The sequence below is a fragment of the Corvus hawaiiensis genome, chromosome 5, assembly GCF_020740725.1.
Source record: "Corvus hawaiiensis isolate bCorHaw1 chromosome 5, bCorHaw1.pri.cur, whole genome shotgun sequence".
Lineage (NCBI taxonomy): Eukaryota > Metazoa > Chordata > Aves > Passeriformes > Corvidae > Corvus > Corvus hawaiiensis.
Window position 1 is genome coordinate 52,728,966 of NC_063217.1, and position 20,154 is coordinate 52,749,119.

The 20,154-nt window shown below is 39.9% G+C and overlaps 1 long non-coding RNA gene across 3 annotated transcripts in view; it reads right to left on the minus strand.

Moving 5' to 3' along the window:
- Window positions 1–11,896, minus strand: part of LOC125326769 — a 111,344-nt gene extending 99,448 nt beyond the window's left edge. For 2 of the 3 annotated variants that reach the window (XR_007203990.1, XR_007203988.1), the window contains exons 1-3: window positions 8,841–9,025; window positions 4,609–4,700; window positions 261–415 (exon numbers count right to left, since the gene is read on the minus strand). This is a non-coding gene — a long non-coding RNA (uncharacterized LOC125326769). Of the gene's footprint in view, window positions 1–260; window positions 416–4,608; window positions 4,701–8,840; window positions 9,026–11,830 lie in introns of those variants that run through there. The other variant, XR_007203989.1, reaches the window with a different exon arrangement.
- Window positions 11,897–20,154: the final 8,258 nt, after the last annotated feature.

A 20,154-nucleotide genomic window follows, 5' to 3' on the forward strand; every position in this document is an offset into this window, starting at 1 on the left:
AAAACCAGACAACTTCAACCTGTAAGGACCTGTTCTCCCCTTCACTGAGAATCCCCCAAGCACTGGGGCTCACACCTCTACAGGCACATTTGCTGCTGCTGCTGCTCTCCTCAAACACAGCAGTGAACCCTGCTCAGTCCTTCATCACCAAAGCATGAAAAAACATGTTCTGGTGGTATCCTTTAGGCTCTGGACCCCAGCTGGATAAAAAGGGCCTCTCTGCAACACGGAGTGAAGCTCCAAACCAACAGAGTACTTACCCACCACTGACCAGGTTTTTCCTCATCCCCTCCATAGCAGATCTCCCAGTTGGAAGTTCAGCTGCTTTGAATTCAACTCTTTTTCCTGCCCCTCCCACACTTTCTTCAGGAAGCTGAGGCACTCAGCATGTGATCCTTCCCTCAGAGGCCAGAACCTGAAAATTTAAATGTTGAAGTTGAGGCGCTTTTTTTTAATCCTTAAAACAAAACCTCACAACGAAGGCAATTTCCAAACTCCTAATAGAATCTTTTATTAATATATTTTTTTTAATATTACCTTCTTTTATCTCAGTTATTTCAAGCCACTTTTTTGCTGAAAGCTTTTGGAATAATTAGTTTTTAGGGAGAGAGACACTTAAAGTACTTTTTTAATAGCAACATTTTTTTCAAGTATTTTCTGCTCACCTGCCTCCAGTTCTAAGTGTCGTTCTGAGCAAAAAATAGAAGGACAAAATGGGATCCATTCCTAATTTGATTTAGGTAATAAATCATTTTAGCACAGTTAAACAGTAAGAATGTGCAGAGGGATAAAGGCAGCACAGAAAAAAGGTGCACATCAGAATCTTATTCCCAGTCCTTCCATGTCTTGTGTTTCAGGATTTGTGCATGGCTGCAGCACACAGAGAAATCACTTGCACTGGTAGCACCTTCTCTGAGCACAGCAGTCACAGAAGTAGCAGTGTCATTGGCAGGACAGGAGAGACACATGGCCAAGGACTGGACTGAAGCTGAAAAGTGAACTTGTGCCCTTGGTAGAGCACGGTGTGATTTCCCAGAGGAAAAGGAATGAAGCATCATAAAAATAACAGTTTCATGAGGGATCCTCAAACTCAGGAAAAAAATTATTGGCAAGATGAAAAAAAGATTGAAAAAAGGATTGAAAATACACCTGTGGCAAGAGAACTAATTTTGAATCCATTACATAACAATGGATGGAGCCCTGTTACCTGGCTGGTTTTGAAGCAAATACAGCACAATTTTACCTGCTGCTCTAAGCTCTACCCTCTCGCAGGAGTCACATGGCTTTGCTTGTCCTTCAGGCAGAAAACAGTCTGCATAATATTCAGAGATCAGACGCTGCTGAAATCTGATGAATTAATGGTTTAATTCTGCCAAACTACCCTTGAAGAGACTTTCATTTCATGGAGGAATTTAAAAGGGGCTTGCTCCTTTTGAAATATTTTGTTTGGTTAAGAAAAAAGCACTTTCAAACATCCTTTGCTGTACCAGGGCACTTAGCAACTTCTCCAGTGGGTCTTTACCCTCTGTCTAGAAATAATACAGCTTTCAAACTTTAATGCTTTTATTTTGTTTGTGTTGAATTTTTGGCTTTCTTTGAGCACTGTTGTATGCTGTAATAACACTCATTTTGAACTGTTATTGAAGTTCATTATGGACATGCACACAGTGTTGTCTCTTGTTTTCCTTAGAGCAAACTAAAATATTTTAAATTAATTTCAATTGAAATATTTATTTTCACTCTTCAAGGCAAAATAAACCAAATTGATTTGTTTTGGGGTGCAGTATATGTCTGAATCATGGTGTCATGTTTTAACTTGAGGGAATGGCATGAAGCTGTATCAGGGTGGGTTGAGGGTGGATATTAGGAAAAGGCTTTTCACCCAGAGGGTTGTTTGGGCACTGGAACAGGCTCCTTGGGGAAGTGGACACAGCACCAGCCTGACAGAGTTCAAGAAGGATTTGGACAATGCACTCAGGCACCTGGGATCATTCTTGGAGATCCTGTGCAGAGCCAGGAGTTGGACTCGATGATCCTTGTGGGTCCCTTCCAGCACAGGATATTCTATGATTCTATAATAACCCCAACTGGCAACTAAATTCACCCCCTCCCTCCACAGTGGGACCGGGGAGAGAATCAGGAAAGTAACCCTGAGAAAACTCATGGGTTGAGAAAAAGACAGGTTAGCAGGTAAAGCAAAGGCCATGCACAGAAGCAAAGCAGAACAAGGCATTCACTCAGCACATCCCATGGGCAGGCAGGTGCTCAGCCCTCCCAGGAAAGCAGGGCTCCATCACATGGAAAGGTTACTCGGGAAGACAAACACCATCACTCCGGTTAGCCTTCATGCTAAGAAGATGTATTACAATGTCCAGGCACATTTAACTTGAAAAGTAGTACTCCAAAGCTTTTTGACAAAGGACTTAATTTATGTCACCGTTTTTCTGCTTCACAGAGAGGTAAATGAGCATACAAATAGTGAGATTGTTAAAAAAACCTAAACCTGAACATGGTCTAGAGCGTGGCCTTTCAGAATACAGGTAATCTGCAGCCTGCAAAGCCATACAGGCAGCCTGCAAAACTACTTTTCAGAGGTTCTTGTGCTCCTGGACATCAGCACTGCAAGTAGGTATAAACCACAGCACAGTGCTCACCTTGGAACCAGCCCTTACTCAACCAACTTTGAGCATAGCAGCTGAGGAGGAACTGAGAGTAATTTCAAAAACCACAGGTTACTTTTCATGAAGTTCTGTATGCCATGGGGAGAAAGTTAGATGGGACTTGCCAGGCCAAAGCACCAGTTCAATGCTGAGCAGAAGAGTTTTGCCTGACTGACTCAGCAGTCAGAACAGTAGCACAACTACCTTAGACAAATATGGGGCATTTATGCTATTTGCACATACATGCAGCAATCTTACCTGTCAAGATGAATTCAAACTTAACAAGTCCTAACAAACTCAGAGACATGACAGAAATAGCTCATAACACTACATCAAAATGGAAAATGGGGGCCTGATTTTCCTAGGGTTTGGACAGTTATTAAATGCCCTTATACTTTTATATAGTATTTAATACAAGCCCACTATGATCTTAGAGTCAAGCATGATTGATCATTATGAATTATGTGTTAATAATGATTAACTGCAATGATTAACTGCTGCTGTTCAAGTCAGTGACAACCACAGTTGTCATTGTTATGTTAATTTGCAGCACTAAAAATGATGATGAACTAAATTGACTTCATTTACTTTAACATAACCTATACTCTGTTTTAATTATTGTAAAATCTGTTCTAACAGTTCTATAAATACCTTGCTGGAATTCATGTCAAACCCCATTCTCCCCATTCCTATATTATTAGTAGAGCTTGTTTAAGTCTAAGTCAAAATATGTGTCTAAGATAATTTATTCATAACAATATATTATCCTTCGTTTCTATTATTTGGGAGATTGAAAGGAAATACAGTTTAATTCAAAATCCTTGAAAAGACCCAGCTCCAAGAATGAGTCATATTACCTGCCTAGATGAGAACTACCCATACTTGGAACCCAGAGAGAGAATGTGACAACTCCTGTAAAAGGCAGGTGCTACAATAATTGAGCCAGTTACCAAAAACTTGGAAGTTCCCACTCTGGTAGGTGGTCGCCATTTGGACAAACAAAATCATGCACCTGTCCTGTGTCTCCTGAAGGATTCAGAAGGTTGTGGGGCATTAAGGAGACATGCACACAGGAGAAGCAGAGTGAACAAGGAAGACTGGTGGTGGGAGGTTAAAGAGTGCTGATCCTGGCAATGCCACCAAACATGGGACAAATGACATAGAATGATGACTTCAGGGATCAGACCACTGTTGTCACTGTTGCCACTGCAGTTCATGCACCATGGTGTGAATCCAGTGTCAGTCAGTAACACCTGAGCAGTGGCTATCACATCTAACATTCACTGTCTTCTGTGAGGCTGAGCAGCTGTCCTCAAACTACTTTGAGATACACTGAGCAATTCCAGTGGCAAGGATAACAGATGAGATCCTGAAGTGCACATCAGGACTGATGTGAACAACAGAAAACATGAAATTTTGCTGGTCCAGCTTGCATAAGTGGCCTATGTAAATAAGGACTTGTACAGCTTGTACTGCACAGAATAAAATAGTGATACTTGAAATGGACAAAAGACTTAATGTTCAACCCCTGCAGTCCTCCTGTGTGTTGGCTTTCTGCCAAGTCCTGTGTTACCTACATCCCTTTCTTGCCAGTTTTCCTTTGGAGAGTGTCAACAGTGAATGAAAGGAAACAAAAACCCTACCCTTTTCTCCCTGTTGTATCCCTTAATCTGTTTTTCCACAGAATCCCCAGGAACAGCACAAACAACACAGCCAAGAACCCCTCAGAGCTGTGGTAAACTGTCAGGAGAAGCCCAGCCAGTGACCAAACCACAAGCAAACCTGCTACGGTGAAATGGAATTGGCCGCACTGTTGACAGGGTTCCATGTTTTCCTTGTACCATTTAAAACATACATTGAAAAAAAAAAAAAGGCATTGCAGTATACAGTGCATATATGATATCTATCTTAAATTCTGAGTGACAGCTTTGGCTAGAGGCATACTCACCTGGCTGGTCACAAATGCCTTATGTCCATGAGAGATGCAGCATTTCTGAAGTATAAAGAATGGTCCACAAGTTCCCATCTTCATTAAATGAACTGGAAAAGGAAAATTATTGCAATTACAGTGCTGTGAGTACAGAAGATCTGTGGTTCAGCAGACAGGATACCAGCCCTAAGCACGTATCACCCAATGTTTCTGTCAGACACTCCCTGCAGCGTGGGAAAGATACTCAGTTTATCTGCTGGGTGGGCATTTCCTGGGAGCAGAAGTGGAACACCGATTCAGGCATCATTCCTGCTCTCCTCCAAACCATCTGTCTCCCATGGTCCAAGACCCTATTCCTCAGTCACAGTGGTGGCACTAGAGATGACCCTGGCTGCACTGATGTATCACATATTCCTCCTGGGGTCTGTCATGCCAGCACTCCATCCCACCTTGTCCAGGGACCACTGCAGATCTAGCTTGTGGCTCATCTAATGGGAACAGGGGCAACTCTGAATCCAGGATGGGCACTCAGCCTGAAGCACAGCCCCACCCTGATCCTTTCCCCTCCTCAGCTCCTAAGCTGAAATATGAGATGGACCTGTTTCCCTGCCTTGCAGGATAGTGAGGGCAAACACGACACTGATGCTGCCCAGCCAGTCAGAGTGGCTGCGTGAGGGCTTGGCTTTGACAGCTGATTACCTCTGGTCAGCCTTTTCTTCCTACATTGAGCTACTTTGCCTTTTTTTCGCCAAATCATACCAATTGCTCTGGCGGGAATGAGAGCTGAGGTCTCTCAAAAACCCAGCACAGAGCAGCAATGAAATTTGGAGATGTAGAACAACCATTAAAAAAAAAAAACAAAACAACCCTCTCAGTGGTTGCAAAATTAGAAAAAACAAAAAAGATTTCTAAATAACATTCAGTAAAAAAACAAGAATGGGTATATTTCCTTCTTTTAGCTTTTGTTTATTATGAACCTAGAGTTTGGACTGCGGCAACATATCTCATTAGCTAAATTCAAAATAATTAAGGACCATCTGAAGATTCCTTTCGTAATATCTACAAACTGAAAAATAAAATATAATCATAAAACTATAAATAAAAAATATAGGCCCACTAACTACATGTTTCAAAACTATTAAGTGTCTGTCCTTCTGATTTGTACTTAGAGGAGAGATCTATGTTCTGATTTCAATACCCCTAGCTACACTGACTGTAAAAAGCCAGCTTTAATGTTCCATGTACAACTAATCAGAGGTAAAATAAAATAAAAATATTAAGCTATTCACATGCAGTGGAAATCATAACCCACATTCAACATTTGGCTGGTTGCAAAGTGTAGCCTTTATAGATTTCACAGTATTTCCAAATTACAGTCAGTTCAGTGAAGGTCACCAACAAAATCTGAGCATACCACAATTCTCAAGACATTCATTTCTAAAGACATTATTGAAATTTTGATAGCGTTTTTGTAACAAACACTGATCAATAAATTTTAGTGGAGGTCTTATTACATGCATGTAACACAACTGATTATTAGTTTTCAGTAGTAATTGGTAGATTCATAGTCTTTTCCACACTAAGAAAGGCCATGTGGGGTCATATGAAAAAGTGTCAGATGCTTTGTGTAGCCAGGGCTATTAGAGCACACAGTGACCCTTTCAGAATTGGAATACAGAAAATGCAGAAAGTTCTGTTTGCTCTCAAACAGCCCACAGCAATGAGGTCAGGTGCCTGGCCCCAGTGTCAAGCCTACAGCTTACTTCTCAGATTTCTTGATGCCCCAAATTTGGATCTTGCCTTTTAAAGGAACTAATTTTTTGCTATTGTGCCTTCAGGGAGAAACTTCTTAGTTCTTGGGTGTAATATCTATAATTTTTGTTTTCCTTAGTCCCCTGCTTTTACCTGCCTTTTTAGCAGGTTTATTTTCTTTTCCTCTTTTCATTTCTAACATGGTGATGGTGCTATTTTTATACAATCACCTGAGCCAAGATAGCTTAGCTCTACAGATTATTAATGTTCAGAGCATCTTTTCTAAAGTGCGCTCAGAGCTATTGACATGCCAAAGCCAAAGTGACGTGCCAAAGTGACTACACTCACACACACACACCCCCCCATACACAGAAATGTAATTTGAAATCATTGCAGATCCCAGGACTCTCATTTACAAAGGACTCTCACTTGCTCTCATTTTCTGCAGTTATAACTTTTCCTCTCAGGCTTTATTAATCAACACTCCCATGGGGATCAAATATCAAAGCCCAACTGCCCTGTCTAAGGCAAACTACCATGTAAATCAGTGGTGTTTGAAGAATAAAACAGGAGGGTTAAGCCAGTCAGATGCCTCAAGATTAGGCCTACTAAATTCAGCAGTGCCAGAAGGACAAAGGTCAACAAGGGGTTTTACATCTCCCTAAGTTTTACAAACCCAATATTTTATTGTGCTTGAAATGTGAGAAATTGTTTTTAATTTGGCTTCCAAAATCAGCAAGTGTCAATAGTTTGGGAGCTGTGAGCACTGCTATATTTATTATTTATTTCTGCTTCTGTCACTGTAGCTTGTGAGAGCTCAAGTGCTGAGCCATCATTGTGCTGTGCTAAGAGTTGTTCAGACATAAGGAAAAACCAGAGCTCCTGGACACAAGAAAGCCCCATGGTTAACAAATCAAAGTGCTTTTCTGATTTGCCATAATTAGGAGGAAATTCTGCAGGTAAAATGTTCCCTATCTTCCACAGACTTTGTCTCTCTGTTTTGCTCAGTCAGCTCTAATGATAAAAACCTCTTCCTGCACCCAGCAAGGCCTTGGTGCAGCTTCAGCATGTGACACTATGAACAAACAGGGCACAATGGGACACACAAAGGCAGCATCCCCACTGCACAAGCTGGGGGATGTGGCAGCAGCCAGGTCCCAGACTGCTCCTTCTGCTACCCAGAGAACTTTTCCTGAGATTTGTTTGTACTAATGACACTACTGAGGATCCTGAGGATACAAAACACCAATAGCATTACCTCGGTTGCTAAAATGCAGATGGTGGGAAGCATTTCTAGCAGTTCAGAGACTATTAGCAGCTGAAGAATGTTATTGTTTTGCCACCCTGATATTTTTGCCCTCTTAATGATCCCTCCTTTCTAAGAGTTCCTTGAATTTATATTTTCAAAACAGAAGATAGCTGAGAAGTAATAAAATACATTGTCCAGGGCATTTTTAATGTCCAGGAACTCTATTTCCTGATTTCCTAAAGAATGTTCAGACATGTACAATAAATTGCAGTGAATTCTATATATTAAAACAATTAATAATGGACATTAGAGAGTCAAACTATTTCAGAAAGTAGGCACCTAATCCAGTAAGCTTGTTATTGCTTGCATTAGGTTGAAATGAATAACAAACTGTCTGAGGTCTCCTGTGAGCTTTAAAATACAATATTTAAAAGTAATCTCTTCCCTTGGTAGGTATTTAAAATACCATATGACTTCAGAAGTCAGTTTGCAATACTTCATTAAAAAAAAATTTAAATGACTGAAAAAGAAAGGAGAGGCAGTAATGCTTTTATAGTTCTTTGCCATGTTAAACAGTCATCTGTTCCCTGTCTTTAACATTTACAAATGTGCACCGTGACAAGGAGAACAGATTCTCCTCTCTCTGTGTGCATACACATACCCAGGGAAGTGCTATACAGGTAATCCTCCTTCTGTGCCACATCGTAAATTACATATTTATCCCTAAGAGTCAGCCTTTATTTAGTCATCATCCTCTTCTTCCAAGTATTTTCCAAGGTGAAAGTGATTTTTGACATCTGATGACCATTAACATGGTGGTGGCGGTGCTGACTGGCAGAAAACTACAGGCCTGAGGTTTGCAGGGGTCTTGGCAAGCAAAAAGCACCAAAAAGACAGGTTTACCCTATGTTTCCCACTGGCCAAACACTGTTCAGCTTGTAGTTTGTATTTTGTCCATATGCATTTTAGAGAGTAGGTGATTAACTCTTTCACTCAAATGTACTTCCCATAATAGAAGGCCAAGATAAAGGATTGTCAAATTAAAATAGAAGAAGTAGACCTGATCTAGTGAAAGGCATCCCTGCCCATGGCAAGCAGATTGGAACCAGATGATCTTTAAGGTCCCTTCCAACCCAAGCTGTTTTTATGATTCTATGAAATCACAGCAAGTCCAATTTCATAAGCTCATGTTTTAAAAATGTTAGGTTACTCTATATGGTAGCATAGAGAATTCTACACTGAGTTTTACCTTCATATCATTACTGGGCTTCAGAATTCCTCAGTATATGACTGTGAATTTCCAGTGGGATGTAAAGGATGCCACTATTACCACCAGGGAGATGTCAGAAGACAGCCATAGGGAATAGCACATGTATAGAAGTTGCCACACTCCTGAGAGAGCATCAACGTTCCTTCAGTTTCTCTGCTCTTCACCTCAACATCACAGACTGATATTGCAGATTCTCAGGAGTCAGAAACCAATATCCCCAAGACTTTCTAATATTTCATTAGCTTCTAAAACATAGTTAAATTCAAGAAAGAAAAAAAAAATGTAACGAGATTACCTAATTTGGCAAATTCAAATTAAAACGCAAGGAAACTTCCCATAGGAAAAAACAGAAAAAAAGAAAAGAGCACATACCTTGTGTTCTTCAAAGGCAGGGATGGCTGCTTAGCACTGCATCTAATAATCTGTCCTGATGATTGGTAAGGAATATAGTTTATATTTGTTTAACTTCTGAACTAAGAAAAAGCATCTAAATGATAAAGTCCTTGGTACACAGCTCTAACATCTGAAGACAGCTGAGTCAATTAAATCAATGGTAAAGATGACGTCTGTAAAGCATTGTATTTCCAAAGGGTAACTAATGGGAAAGGAAATCATTGCCTTTGAATGAAGAGATGGATACGATTCCTCTTAATTACACTTCATTACCCAAGAGTAGTCCTTGTGAGTGATACACAGCAAAACAGTATGCAATCAGTTCAATGTTTTATAAGTAAAAAATCACTGTGGGATATGATGCATGCTAAGAGAACATAGCATTACTGTTATCTTCTCATTTATATTTCATGACTACTGGCCCTTTAAATGATGAGATTTCCTTTCTCCTATGAATGGATGTCCTTTGATAAGGGACTACTTAATTAGTAATCAGTGATAGAAACCATTTTTGGCATTTAGGATACTGCAGTCTTAATCTCAGTCCTTTACAGCTACAGATGAAAGGCGTGCTTGAACAACTGATATTTCCCCTTTATTGGCCAAAACAAGAAGCTGGTCTAAAGGAAAATTTGGATTGACCAAAAATATGACTGCGAGGCAAAGGAAAAAAAATTGTTAAAGATTTATTTATTTATTATTTGGTTAACTAAGAATGAAGCATTTTTTGGATGATTTTTAACAGTGTAGAAAATAAATTGATGAAGATGTAATGAGACAATTTTGAAAATTTAAAAAATGGGGTTTTTTTAAATTTTCTGTACTTTTGTGGGTTTTCCCAATTCTTGTCTGATATAATTTTAGGAACTATATAAGTGTTTTGGGTGACTTTGTGATGTAGTTTGTGAATTAAATCTCAACAGAAAAAATTCTTCCAATGGCAGGAGACATAATGGGAATTTTGCCATCAGACTAATGAGAGAGAGGCTGAGCAGTGTATCTGCTTTGTATCCGTTTTTTGGGAAAAGGCCAGAATTGGGCATCAGGTACTTTATTCATTTGTGGACAATAAGACCTTTCATGGTTATATTAGAAGAGCAACAGAACCTAGAAAGAAATACTTCAAGTGAAGAGCTCTTTCTGACAGAAGGGCAGGAAGAAAATTACTCTATTGTTGCACTCTTCTAGTACATGATTGCTTATAATTTCTTGTCATGCATGTGGCCATTTTCCGAGCCTGAATGGGTCTGATCTGATTGGGCAACTTTGATATTCTTATAGCCCTAAATGCTTACATTTAGTCATAATTTACTCATGGATTTAGTGCAATCTCAAGGTTATTACTTCAAAGTTCTTCTGTGTTCTGGAAACAACTTTTAAAAAAGATTAGCCCTGTCACTTATGAACATGTTGCAAAACCAAAAATAAACCCAAGATCCTGATTAAAATATTCCTCTAATTTCAGTGAATATTGAACCAAGTTTCCAAAGAAGTCAGCACATCCAATTTCATTACATGAATTATTTTCTACTACTTTTGATGGATGCATCTGGGGAGGAAGAGAAGTCCTCTAATAAGAGCACAGATGTGGTGACTCTCACCCTGGGGCACTACAAATCTAATTCTTCTAAGACCTGTCTACCATTTTTCAAGAACCAGAACGGTAAAGAAGTGAGGACATTTTTCTTGAGCAATTGGTTGGTTCTGCAATCTTTGACAGTGTTGGTTCCATTAAAATCTTGACATATACCAGACCTTGGTATTTACATTTATTGTTTTCTTTTTGTGGTATTCCTATATGGATGTCAAAATTTTAATGATGCCCTCTGTTTTCTGAAGCGGAAGGAATGGAGCTGTCACTTGTAAGGGTAGGCAGGTCTGTTATCTGAGAAAGAAACAGCCATTCTGAAGATATTTTTCACATGAAACAGTGCTAAGCTAACAGCAAGGGACAGTGTTCGAAGTGTCAGTCCATTCTTAACTCACTCTGTAGTGCCCAGATACTGTCAGAGCACAGTGTAGGATGTATGACAAAAATCTTCAAATAGCATGTGGAGGGGCTCAGCATGAGAGCCAGGCAAGACAGATACATGTTATAGTGCAACACCTCAGTGCCACAGAGCTTAGGCTGCTGTATTTGTCACAGCCAGTTGCAGTGTATATATATATGTATATATATATACACACATACAGACACATATATATATACACATACGTACATATATATATTTACATATATGCTGTTCCCAACAGTTTAACCCCTCTTTGCTTAACTATTAAATTGAGCTCAGCTTAAATGTTCGCACAAATATATGTGTGTATATATACACACACATACATAAATTAGCACGTTTTCCTTAAGAACAGCTGCCTTAGCCTGTGGGAGACACCCAAGCTCACATGCTGAGAGACCTCACTGCAGTAGTCTATATCATGCTTTTAGCTCTTGCCCAAAAACTGTAGGCTGGGTGCATATGGTGCACTGAGTACAAGCAAGGTGCTTCCTCATGCAGGTGTCAGGGATGTTAGCTGGGAATCACATTTCCTCACTCAAATCAAATTTCCTTGCTACGTACCCATGCATGTTGCAGATGTGTGCACACCCCAGGAAGAGAAAAGAATCCAGGATCACTGAGGTGCCTGTTGGAGACATAAGCCACAAAAAAATCATCTTCATGGTTGGTACCTGCAGTGTTTTGCTCCTTTTGAAATCTTCACCCAGGCAGTGCAACTCAGCAACATATTTAATTTCACTGAACACCAAAACCTGGCAGCTCCATGACTAGACTCTTGGGAATTGCAGTGGTCTGGAAGACCAGAGATATAACACCTGCCCTCTGAACATATCTTTTCTTCTCCTTTACAGGAGCTATAAAGCGTCCTCTTACTCTTGTGTACTAGTAACTACTCTCATTGATAAAGTGTCAAAAGGCAGTAAGGCAAACAGTTTAGGATAAACCCCCTGGTGCTCTTAAGGGCGGAGTCCTTGAACAATGGAATTTTACATTTCTTAGATGCCACAGTGGAATTAAACTCCTCATCCTAATGGTCACTTTGTAGCTGAAAGAGAGGTCCAGATCTATGAAGTACTCAGACCCCAAGTAATCATGCCTTCTTATCTTTCATTACCAGTGCTTTCCCTAAGCACTCTGGGAGCAGTCAGCAAGGGTTTAGCAGCTGTGGAGCTATTCTCTTTCTGTTTTCTTTCATGGACATATGTATAAATCAGAGAGGACTCAGCTGAAAAAGGGGTGCATTTACTTAGGCTTAAAAGCAATGAGAATCTGGCTTCATATGTTCTATTTACTCAGAAAAGTAGTAAACTCTCCCCAGGCATGGAGCTGGGCCAAGCTACACAGTCCTGCCAACGCACCGCCATAGAACGAGGGCTAAAATTTGGCTCTAAAAATTTAATCCCAAGGAGTAATTTGATTACTTTTAAATGCAGCTTCGTTTTCAATTATTTTTCTCAGCATGCTCTTTCCTCGCCTCCATCCGGAACTTGAGCTGTGCCATTATGTGCCTGCGCCTGGCCGAAGGAACACGCAGACCTCCACCAGGCAGGGGGTACCAAACCCCGTCCCCCTGCTCAGATGGCACCTGATAAAGGTACCCTCCTGCCCAGGGCCTCGAGGGGCCTTGCTTTAGCTGAGAGACAACACAATGCTTGGGCAGCCCATGAAAAAGCTGCAAATGCTGTCGCTAGGCCGTGACTGCACGGCGCAGAGCAGGGATGATTTCAGACCCCCATGCTGGCTACTCACAGCACGGCACAAGCAGAGCCATGGAGAGCTGCTGGCTCAGGTCCTGGAACAGCATAACTGCTCCAGGGGTATTGCCTCCTGCTCGGAAACTTGCTCACGCAGTGCAGTCATTACCTCACCGTGCTGTATTTTGTTTGACAAGCATGTTATATATGATGGAATAAAAAAAGGAATGCTGCTGATGCTCTCCTTATTGTCCTTATCAGATGACAGAATGCACTTCGGTAGGCACTTGCCAGCACTCAGAGGAAACTGAAAAGGCTCAGCACTTTTCTGAAACTCAGGACTTAATGCCAAAGTCAAATATAAACCTAATTGTCTGCATTTTGACACTCGAAGTAGAAAATATATGTTAACTTCATGGCCCTTAACTCCTCAAACATCAGTAAAAAAACGGATCAGTCTGCAAAGTGAGAATATCAGCAATTCTTTCCTTTTCTGAGTTCACTTAGATCAGTGCATGGTGATATTTTATACATATAAATAAAAAAATCAGGGCATGCAAATTAATGCAGTGTAACTAAATATTTTAATTTTCAAGTTCTAAAAATAGATCAAGGAAGACAATAAAATATTTCTTCAGAAAACTACATAAATATTAGTGGGATATTGATGACATTCTTCAAATAAATTTGCTATTGAGGATAATTCCTGAAGTACTAGAAGATAAAAGGGCACAAGAATTATGTCAGGAAAATTCAAAACCTGACTCAGAACTGGGTTGTAAATGTAAGTAAAGTGATTAAAAAAAAAAAAAAGAAAAGAAAACAACCAAAACCTCAGTGGGATGTTCTAGAAAGCCAATACAGTAATATTAAGGTATCTGTCATAATTTTACAGCTATTGAATTGCGAACACTTAGGCACACTAATTCACTTAAATCTCGCATTGATCTTCACAGAAACTAGTCAAAGATGAACTACGTACCACGGTACTGCAACACTAAAATGTAATTATTGATCCCTCCCCCAACACACAGCATTTCTCATGTATTCTGAGAGTTTCTGCTTTTGACTCCCAAGTGTTTAGCACTTGTTCACTCAGTCACACAGCAGAATCATTTGAACACTGGCATCCACCCTCTGAGAAAGTCAAAAACAATATACAGCATCTAGTCAAGATGACCTGATACCTGGTCTGGGACTTTGATCAAGAATTTTGAGCAATTGTAAACAAGCACAGCACATATTTAATGGATTCAAATTAGAGAATTATCAATGATAGACTGAGTTTTTATCAGAGCTCTACAGTGATCAGGTTTTGGCCCTTATATGTTCAGCAGCTTTATCAACACTCTGGAGGACCAGAGAAAATCACAATCTAAACCTCAAAAACGGCTGATAAAAAAGAAAATCACGTGCTAGGTTAGACAAAAGAGCAAACCCTTAGTGCTGTAACACAGCTCCATGTAAAGGAATACATCCAGGAATAAAAACTGTAAGACACACTTACAAGGCAGGGGAAGTTTACTTAGGGATCTCTAGAAAGCATTTAGGAATGATAGTGGATAAACAACAGTACATGAGTGCCAGTGTGATGCCGCATCCAAAAGAGTCAATACAGTCCCTGGAAGAATAAAGAGGAAAATTTCTGCAGGCATCCAGTCTGCAGGCAGGCAGAAGGGAATTATATTAAATCTGGATTTGGCACTAGAGCTTCATGTTTGGGAGTTTATGCTGAAATACGGGAGAGGGTTCAGAGCAAATCAGTGAGGATCATTACAGGGTTGGAAAGCAAGGCTGTAAACTCCAGGACAGCCGTGTAGTTCCTTCATCAAAGACGTTAAGGGACTGTGTCTTTATGTAACAGGAAAGAAAACTTTGATAATAAAATAATATAACAATATCCAGAAGTAAAAGTCAGAAACAGAGTAGAATTTAAGTTGAAATTTTTACTGATCACTGAAAGAATTTAAGAAATATCTGTGCTAGACCCCTAAATTTGGAAATGCAATCAATAACTTACTCTAAAAGAGTTTCTTTAGTTAACTAAGATGGAATTACCTCAGGAAAGGTCTGTGTTAGTATGAGGTCAGGCTATTTTATGAAAAAATGGTCTTTTCAATTTTCACAGTCTAAAAAGAAGTAAAAAGTTGAAGGCAAGGGAAACCACACATTCAAAACATCAGCATAATCTAGAATTTGGAAACTTTCTGCCCCTTAACTAAGGATTTGAAACTTTAGAGGAGAACCATGCTCCTTACTATCTTTTTTCTCTTCACAACATACTCGTACCTCCCACCAACCTACACATTTCTTTAAACCTGAGCAACAAGACTTTAAAAAGAGCCAGCCCCACAGAAGGCACAAGCTTCCCATGAGGCTGCCACTATTGCCTTGGTGACACACATTTGGAGCACATTCCCCAGAATGCAGGATACAAGCTGCAAGTCACACACCTCTGCCATGTACCTGAGCAGCCTGTTAATCCCCAGCTCCCATCTATGCACAGGGTTCTCAGTCCTAAATAGAGACAGCACTTTGCACTGCTCTTTTTGGAACACCGTGTTATTGATTTCAGTTTTGCATCACCCTGGTTGTAGTTTTACCTGGGCCATAGTTTCTTAGGCTGCTCACAAGAATGACACAGGAGAATGGGCCCAAAGCCTTGATGTCACATCCTTTTCCTCCTCACAGTACCCACTGGAGGTGCAATGCTGCTCATCAAGGTCTTGTTTCAATACAATTTATTCTTGATAAATCCATGTTTGCTGTATCTTATCACTGCAACCTCTCAGTGCTGGAAAGATCTTTACACTCCCTTAAGGAACAGAAAATCAGCTTGTTAGTTTCTAATTCCCCTTCTCTTTTTTAAAAAAGGTAAGAATTATGTCCATCCTCTTGCACTCCTCTGGAATTCACCCTTCCCTACAGAGTGTTAATCACTACCCAGCAACAGCTCCTCCTGATCTCTTAAATACACCAAGGCTACATTTCAGCCAGCCTAAGGACTGAAGCACACTAACTGTATCTAAGTGTTATTTGACTTGATCTGGGACTATCTGGACAGAGTTCTTGTCCTCTCTTTAACTGCTGTTAATCGTATCAGACGTGCAATTACAAGCTTGTTATTTTTTAACATTAAAAAAGAAACAAGCAGAATGTTTCCACTCCTGCCTCCATTAGGCGAGAGATTGTGTTTTCCTCTGTCTTCCTCAAAGGAACTATATTTATAGAAATATTATGTTGTTTCTTATGTCCATCACTAGTTGTAATTCCATTTCTTCATTAGTCTTTCTGATCATGTCTATGCATGGCCATGCATTATTTTACAGCCTCCAGCACCTTGTTTCTGCTTAAGTTATCTCTTTGATTTTCATGTCATTGAGTAGCTCCTGGTGTTGCATTTTGGTGTTTTACTACAACCACTCTATTCTATTCACATTGGGATGTATCTTTTCTGGTTGGCTTTTTGTGTTTTGTCCCCTAGAAACTTCCAACTCTCCTCCTTGTATTTGTATTCCTCCCTATGAGAACCTGCCAAAGAATTTCTCTGGGTTTACTGAAGTTCACCCCTTTAGCTCTCTGTTACCATGAAGCATGTAAATCCTCAGGCCATCACTACATCCAGGCTTCTGTAGGACATGAGCCATTGATCTGTCACATCAAGCCACTGCTAGCACATCATATCCTCTGTCTCTTCCAGAAGTTCCCTTTCTGGATGCAGTTCTTGGCTAACACACTGGTTCCTCCCTCCTGCCTCTTCTCTTCCCATGCTTTACTGTAATCCCCCACAGGTATCATCAGCATGATCTGAACATCTACCACTTCAGCTAAATGAGGGACTATATTTGTATTAGCTCCTGGCAATAGTAATTTATTAAATTCTGGAAGATCAGCCACTAGAGGGAATCTAACACACCCTGCAAGCATGTTAAGCTCTCTCCCTTTGATCCCTTTCCTCTTGCATAGTGGCACTTAGAATGGCTTTATGCATAATGAAAATCTACTTTTACCACCTTTGATAGACAACAACTATTTGAAACGTCTGTTCTCTGCAATGAAAATATCTTCACTGAACTGCATCTGCTGTGGGTTATCTCCCAGAGTCTATTTCAGTCCTAAAACAAACACAAATTAACTCCCTCTCACTGTCTCCCTAGATGCAGTTCTGTGCTTCCTAGGGCTCAGTTGTCCAGGCATCTCTAATGAAATGACTTACACAGAAGCAAAAAAACAAAGTATGTCACAGACTAGCAACTTTGGTTGGTGTGTTTGCATCCTAATGAGTTTACACCTCCTGCTACATAAGGGAGAACATGGTAACAAATCCTGAGAAGATGGGAAGGTCTGCAGCTGGAAAGAGTGAAAAAACATCAAGTGATTTCCTTAAAAAATTCTTCTGCTGAAGACATTAAGGGGGGAAACAGGTGGGGAGGGAGAGCATAACATACAATGTGGATTGCGCATGGATGGACAACTTTAAAAGCTTAAAGTGATTTGAACATTTTTCTGCCTTGAAAGTGGAAAAAAAAAAAAGGAGAGAGCCCCTTTAAGTCCTGCTGACATACTGGGGCTGGTAAGTAACTGCACCCTGTGGTTTGCATTACTTTTTTATGTGTTCCTGTTTTTATGGAGTGCTAAATGGCTTAATTACATTTTACTGGTTTATTCTGCTCACTTGCTCATAACCTCATTAATCTGACACACACTGTTTTTTTCCCAAAATGGAGAATACACAATCATTTTTGTGTAATAGTGTCTCTAGGTATTTGCAACTGTCTGACAGGTATAATGTGGTTGGATTTGCTATTTATTAGGAAATTATCACCTCTGCATAAAGGTGCAAGTTATGAATAAAAAGCATAAACTGGGCAGACTAAGCTCTTTAGCAGCACATCAGGATCCCAACTGATTTAAGTACTCGGTGGTGCTGGTGGAGTGGAAAGGATGCACTGTTCAGTCTAATTATCATTATCTTGCTTTCACATGAGGAGATAGATTGCTAGTGTTCATCCAGATAATTTTCTAGGCCATAACTGCATACCTTTCAAGCTTGAACCCGCTACTATTTGGCCCACAGCAGACATTTTAGGATGTCTGGTTCTGCTAAATAAAAAGCAGAGGTGTGGGGACTGCAGAGCCCCCTCATCACAGCCTTTGCTAGGATGTAGGTTTTATACAGCAGAGGGATGTCTTCTGATGTGTCCAAGATGATGCATCTTTAGGTTTTAGTGCTTCAGATAAAGGGAAATTGACTTGTTTTGACTTATTGTGGATTATTTTGTGTGAGATATGGCAAAATGATGCAGACTTCAAGCCTCAGAGAGATCAAACACAATGCCAGAAGATTTGACAATAAGTTGGAGAGCTTCCTGTGGTTGCCCCCATTGCTTTCCCCTATCCCTAAACAGCATTCACTCATTATTTCACCTATTTAAACCAAGTAGAAATAGGAACTCAGTGCTTGTGAGACAGGCAAAAAAGCCCAAACAAACCAGCTTTTGAAAATATGGATTTCAATTAAGTGGTCTTCAGTAGAGACAAAAGGACTGGATTAAATTTAAATGCTGAGGAGAAGGGATGTTCTGTCAGGTCTCCAATTCCACCCTTGCAAAACCTTCCTGCAGGAAAGTTGTTGTCAGAACCTACTGGCCATTCCTGGCAATAGAAAAACTCAGTGAGACTTTTCTGAAAGTAAAATGGCAAAGACTTGGGACTTCACTAGAGGTATTCTGTAAGATTTTTATGTGATGGTTGTCTACCCATATCCCTCTGTTTTGCAGCAAGATGGTCTACAGTTTACAAGCATGGAAAACACATGAACAGGGCTTCCACATCAAGTTGTGTGATAAAATCTAAAGACATTGCTGATGACTTAACATGTCCTAAAAATGTTATATGCACTACTGTTACAAATAACCCTTAAGGCAACTGCAAGTAAAAGTAATGATCAAATTCCTTTCAAACAGTCTTGCCCTTTTCCTTATCTTTTTTTTTTCTCCTGTGTTTTTGTCTGCAGTAAGCCAGCAGTACACTGGAAGGCAGTGCTTACCTGAAATAGCTGTCACAGAGATTTGAAATTGAAACTGGAGATGATTCAAGGAGAGACAGGGGTGAGGGCAGAGAGGAACCGATGGGCAGCAGCATTCAAACACAAATCAGGGCAAAAGGCCTATCCTTTACACTGAAGAAGCAGACCTTCTGTTCCAGGGATCTGTCAAAAACTCAGTGGTTTTGTATGAGCCATTGCAAAGAGACCACAAAACCGAGAGTGTCCTTTTAAACAAGCCATTGAATGTCAACTAACAGGTTTACATTGCATGATTCAAGAGACAGAGACTACAACAATGGAAAAGATTACCAACTTCAGGTTAGAAAGATATGCATCAGTCTTTTTAAACTAACAAATAAAATGCATCTCCTTGCTCAATTGCGGGGGTTTTTTCTGATTGCTAAATTTATTTCTTCTGCTTTTTTTCCCTTCAGCTATATTCTTCCCCATCCTTTTTTCTTTTCCCTTTACCTTTTGAAAAAATTCAGCTTCATATTTTCCTTTAATCTGACTATATCAAAATGAAGACTGATTTTTTTCCTACTTTCTGCACAGCTTGTTGGCTAAGGTCTCAATCCTGCAAACTCATTTGCACAACATAGCTCCAACTTCAACTGTCAGTGAGCTGAACGTCCCATGTCAAAAGACTGAAAGGCTTGATTCTGCTCAGTTGGCCCATCCATCTTGTCTATCCTTCGATACACTTTTTATTGAGATGTCTCTAAAATAGTTGCCACGCACACAGGATTGGTTATTTTCTACGGCACTCGATCTAAAGCAATAACAATTCGGAGGTGGCTCGAGAAAGGGTGCCTCTTGCTCTCACACAGAGTAAATTCAACTGATAAATTATTTAGAAATAAAAGGGAAAAGAAATAGGGAAAACATGCAATTAAATGGCCTTATAGCCTTAGCTCTTCTGTTTTAAGAACTTGGACTCCTCTCATTTGAATTCATCACATGAGATCCAACAGAAATAAAAATTTCCTCTTATTTTTGTACATTAAAATGGTCAATATAGATCAAAGGAATTGCAATAATTCATAATTTAAAACTAAAGCCCACCACATTTGTATCACTGCAGGAGGTAGTCTTCCTGTAAAAGCACTCTCATACAACCAAAACTTCCCAGCTGCAGTCAT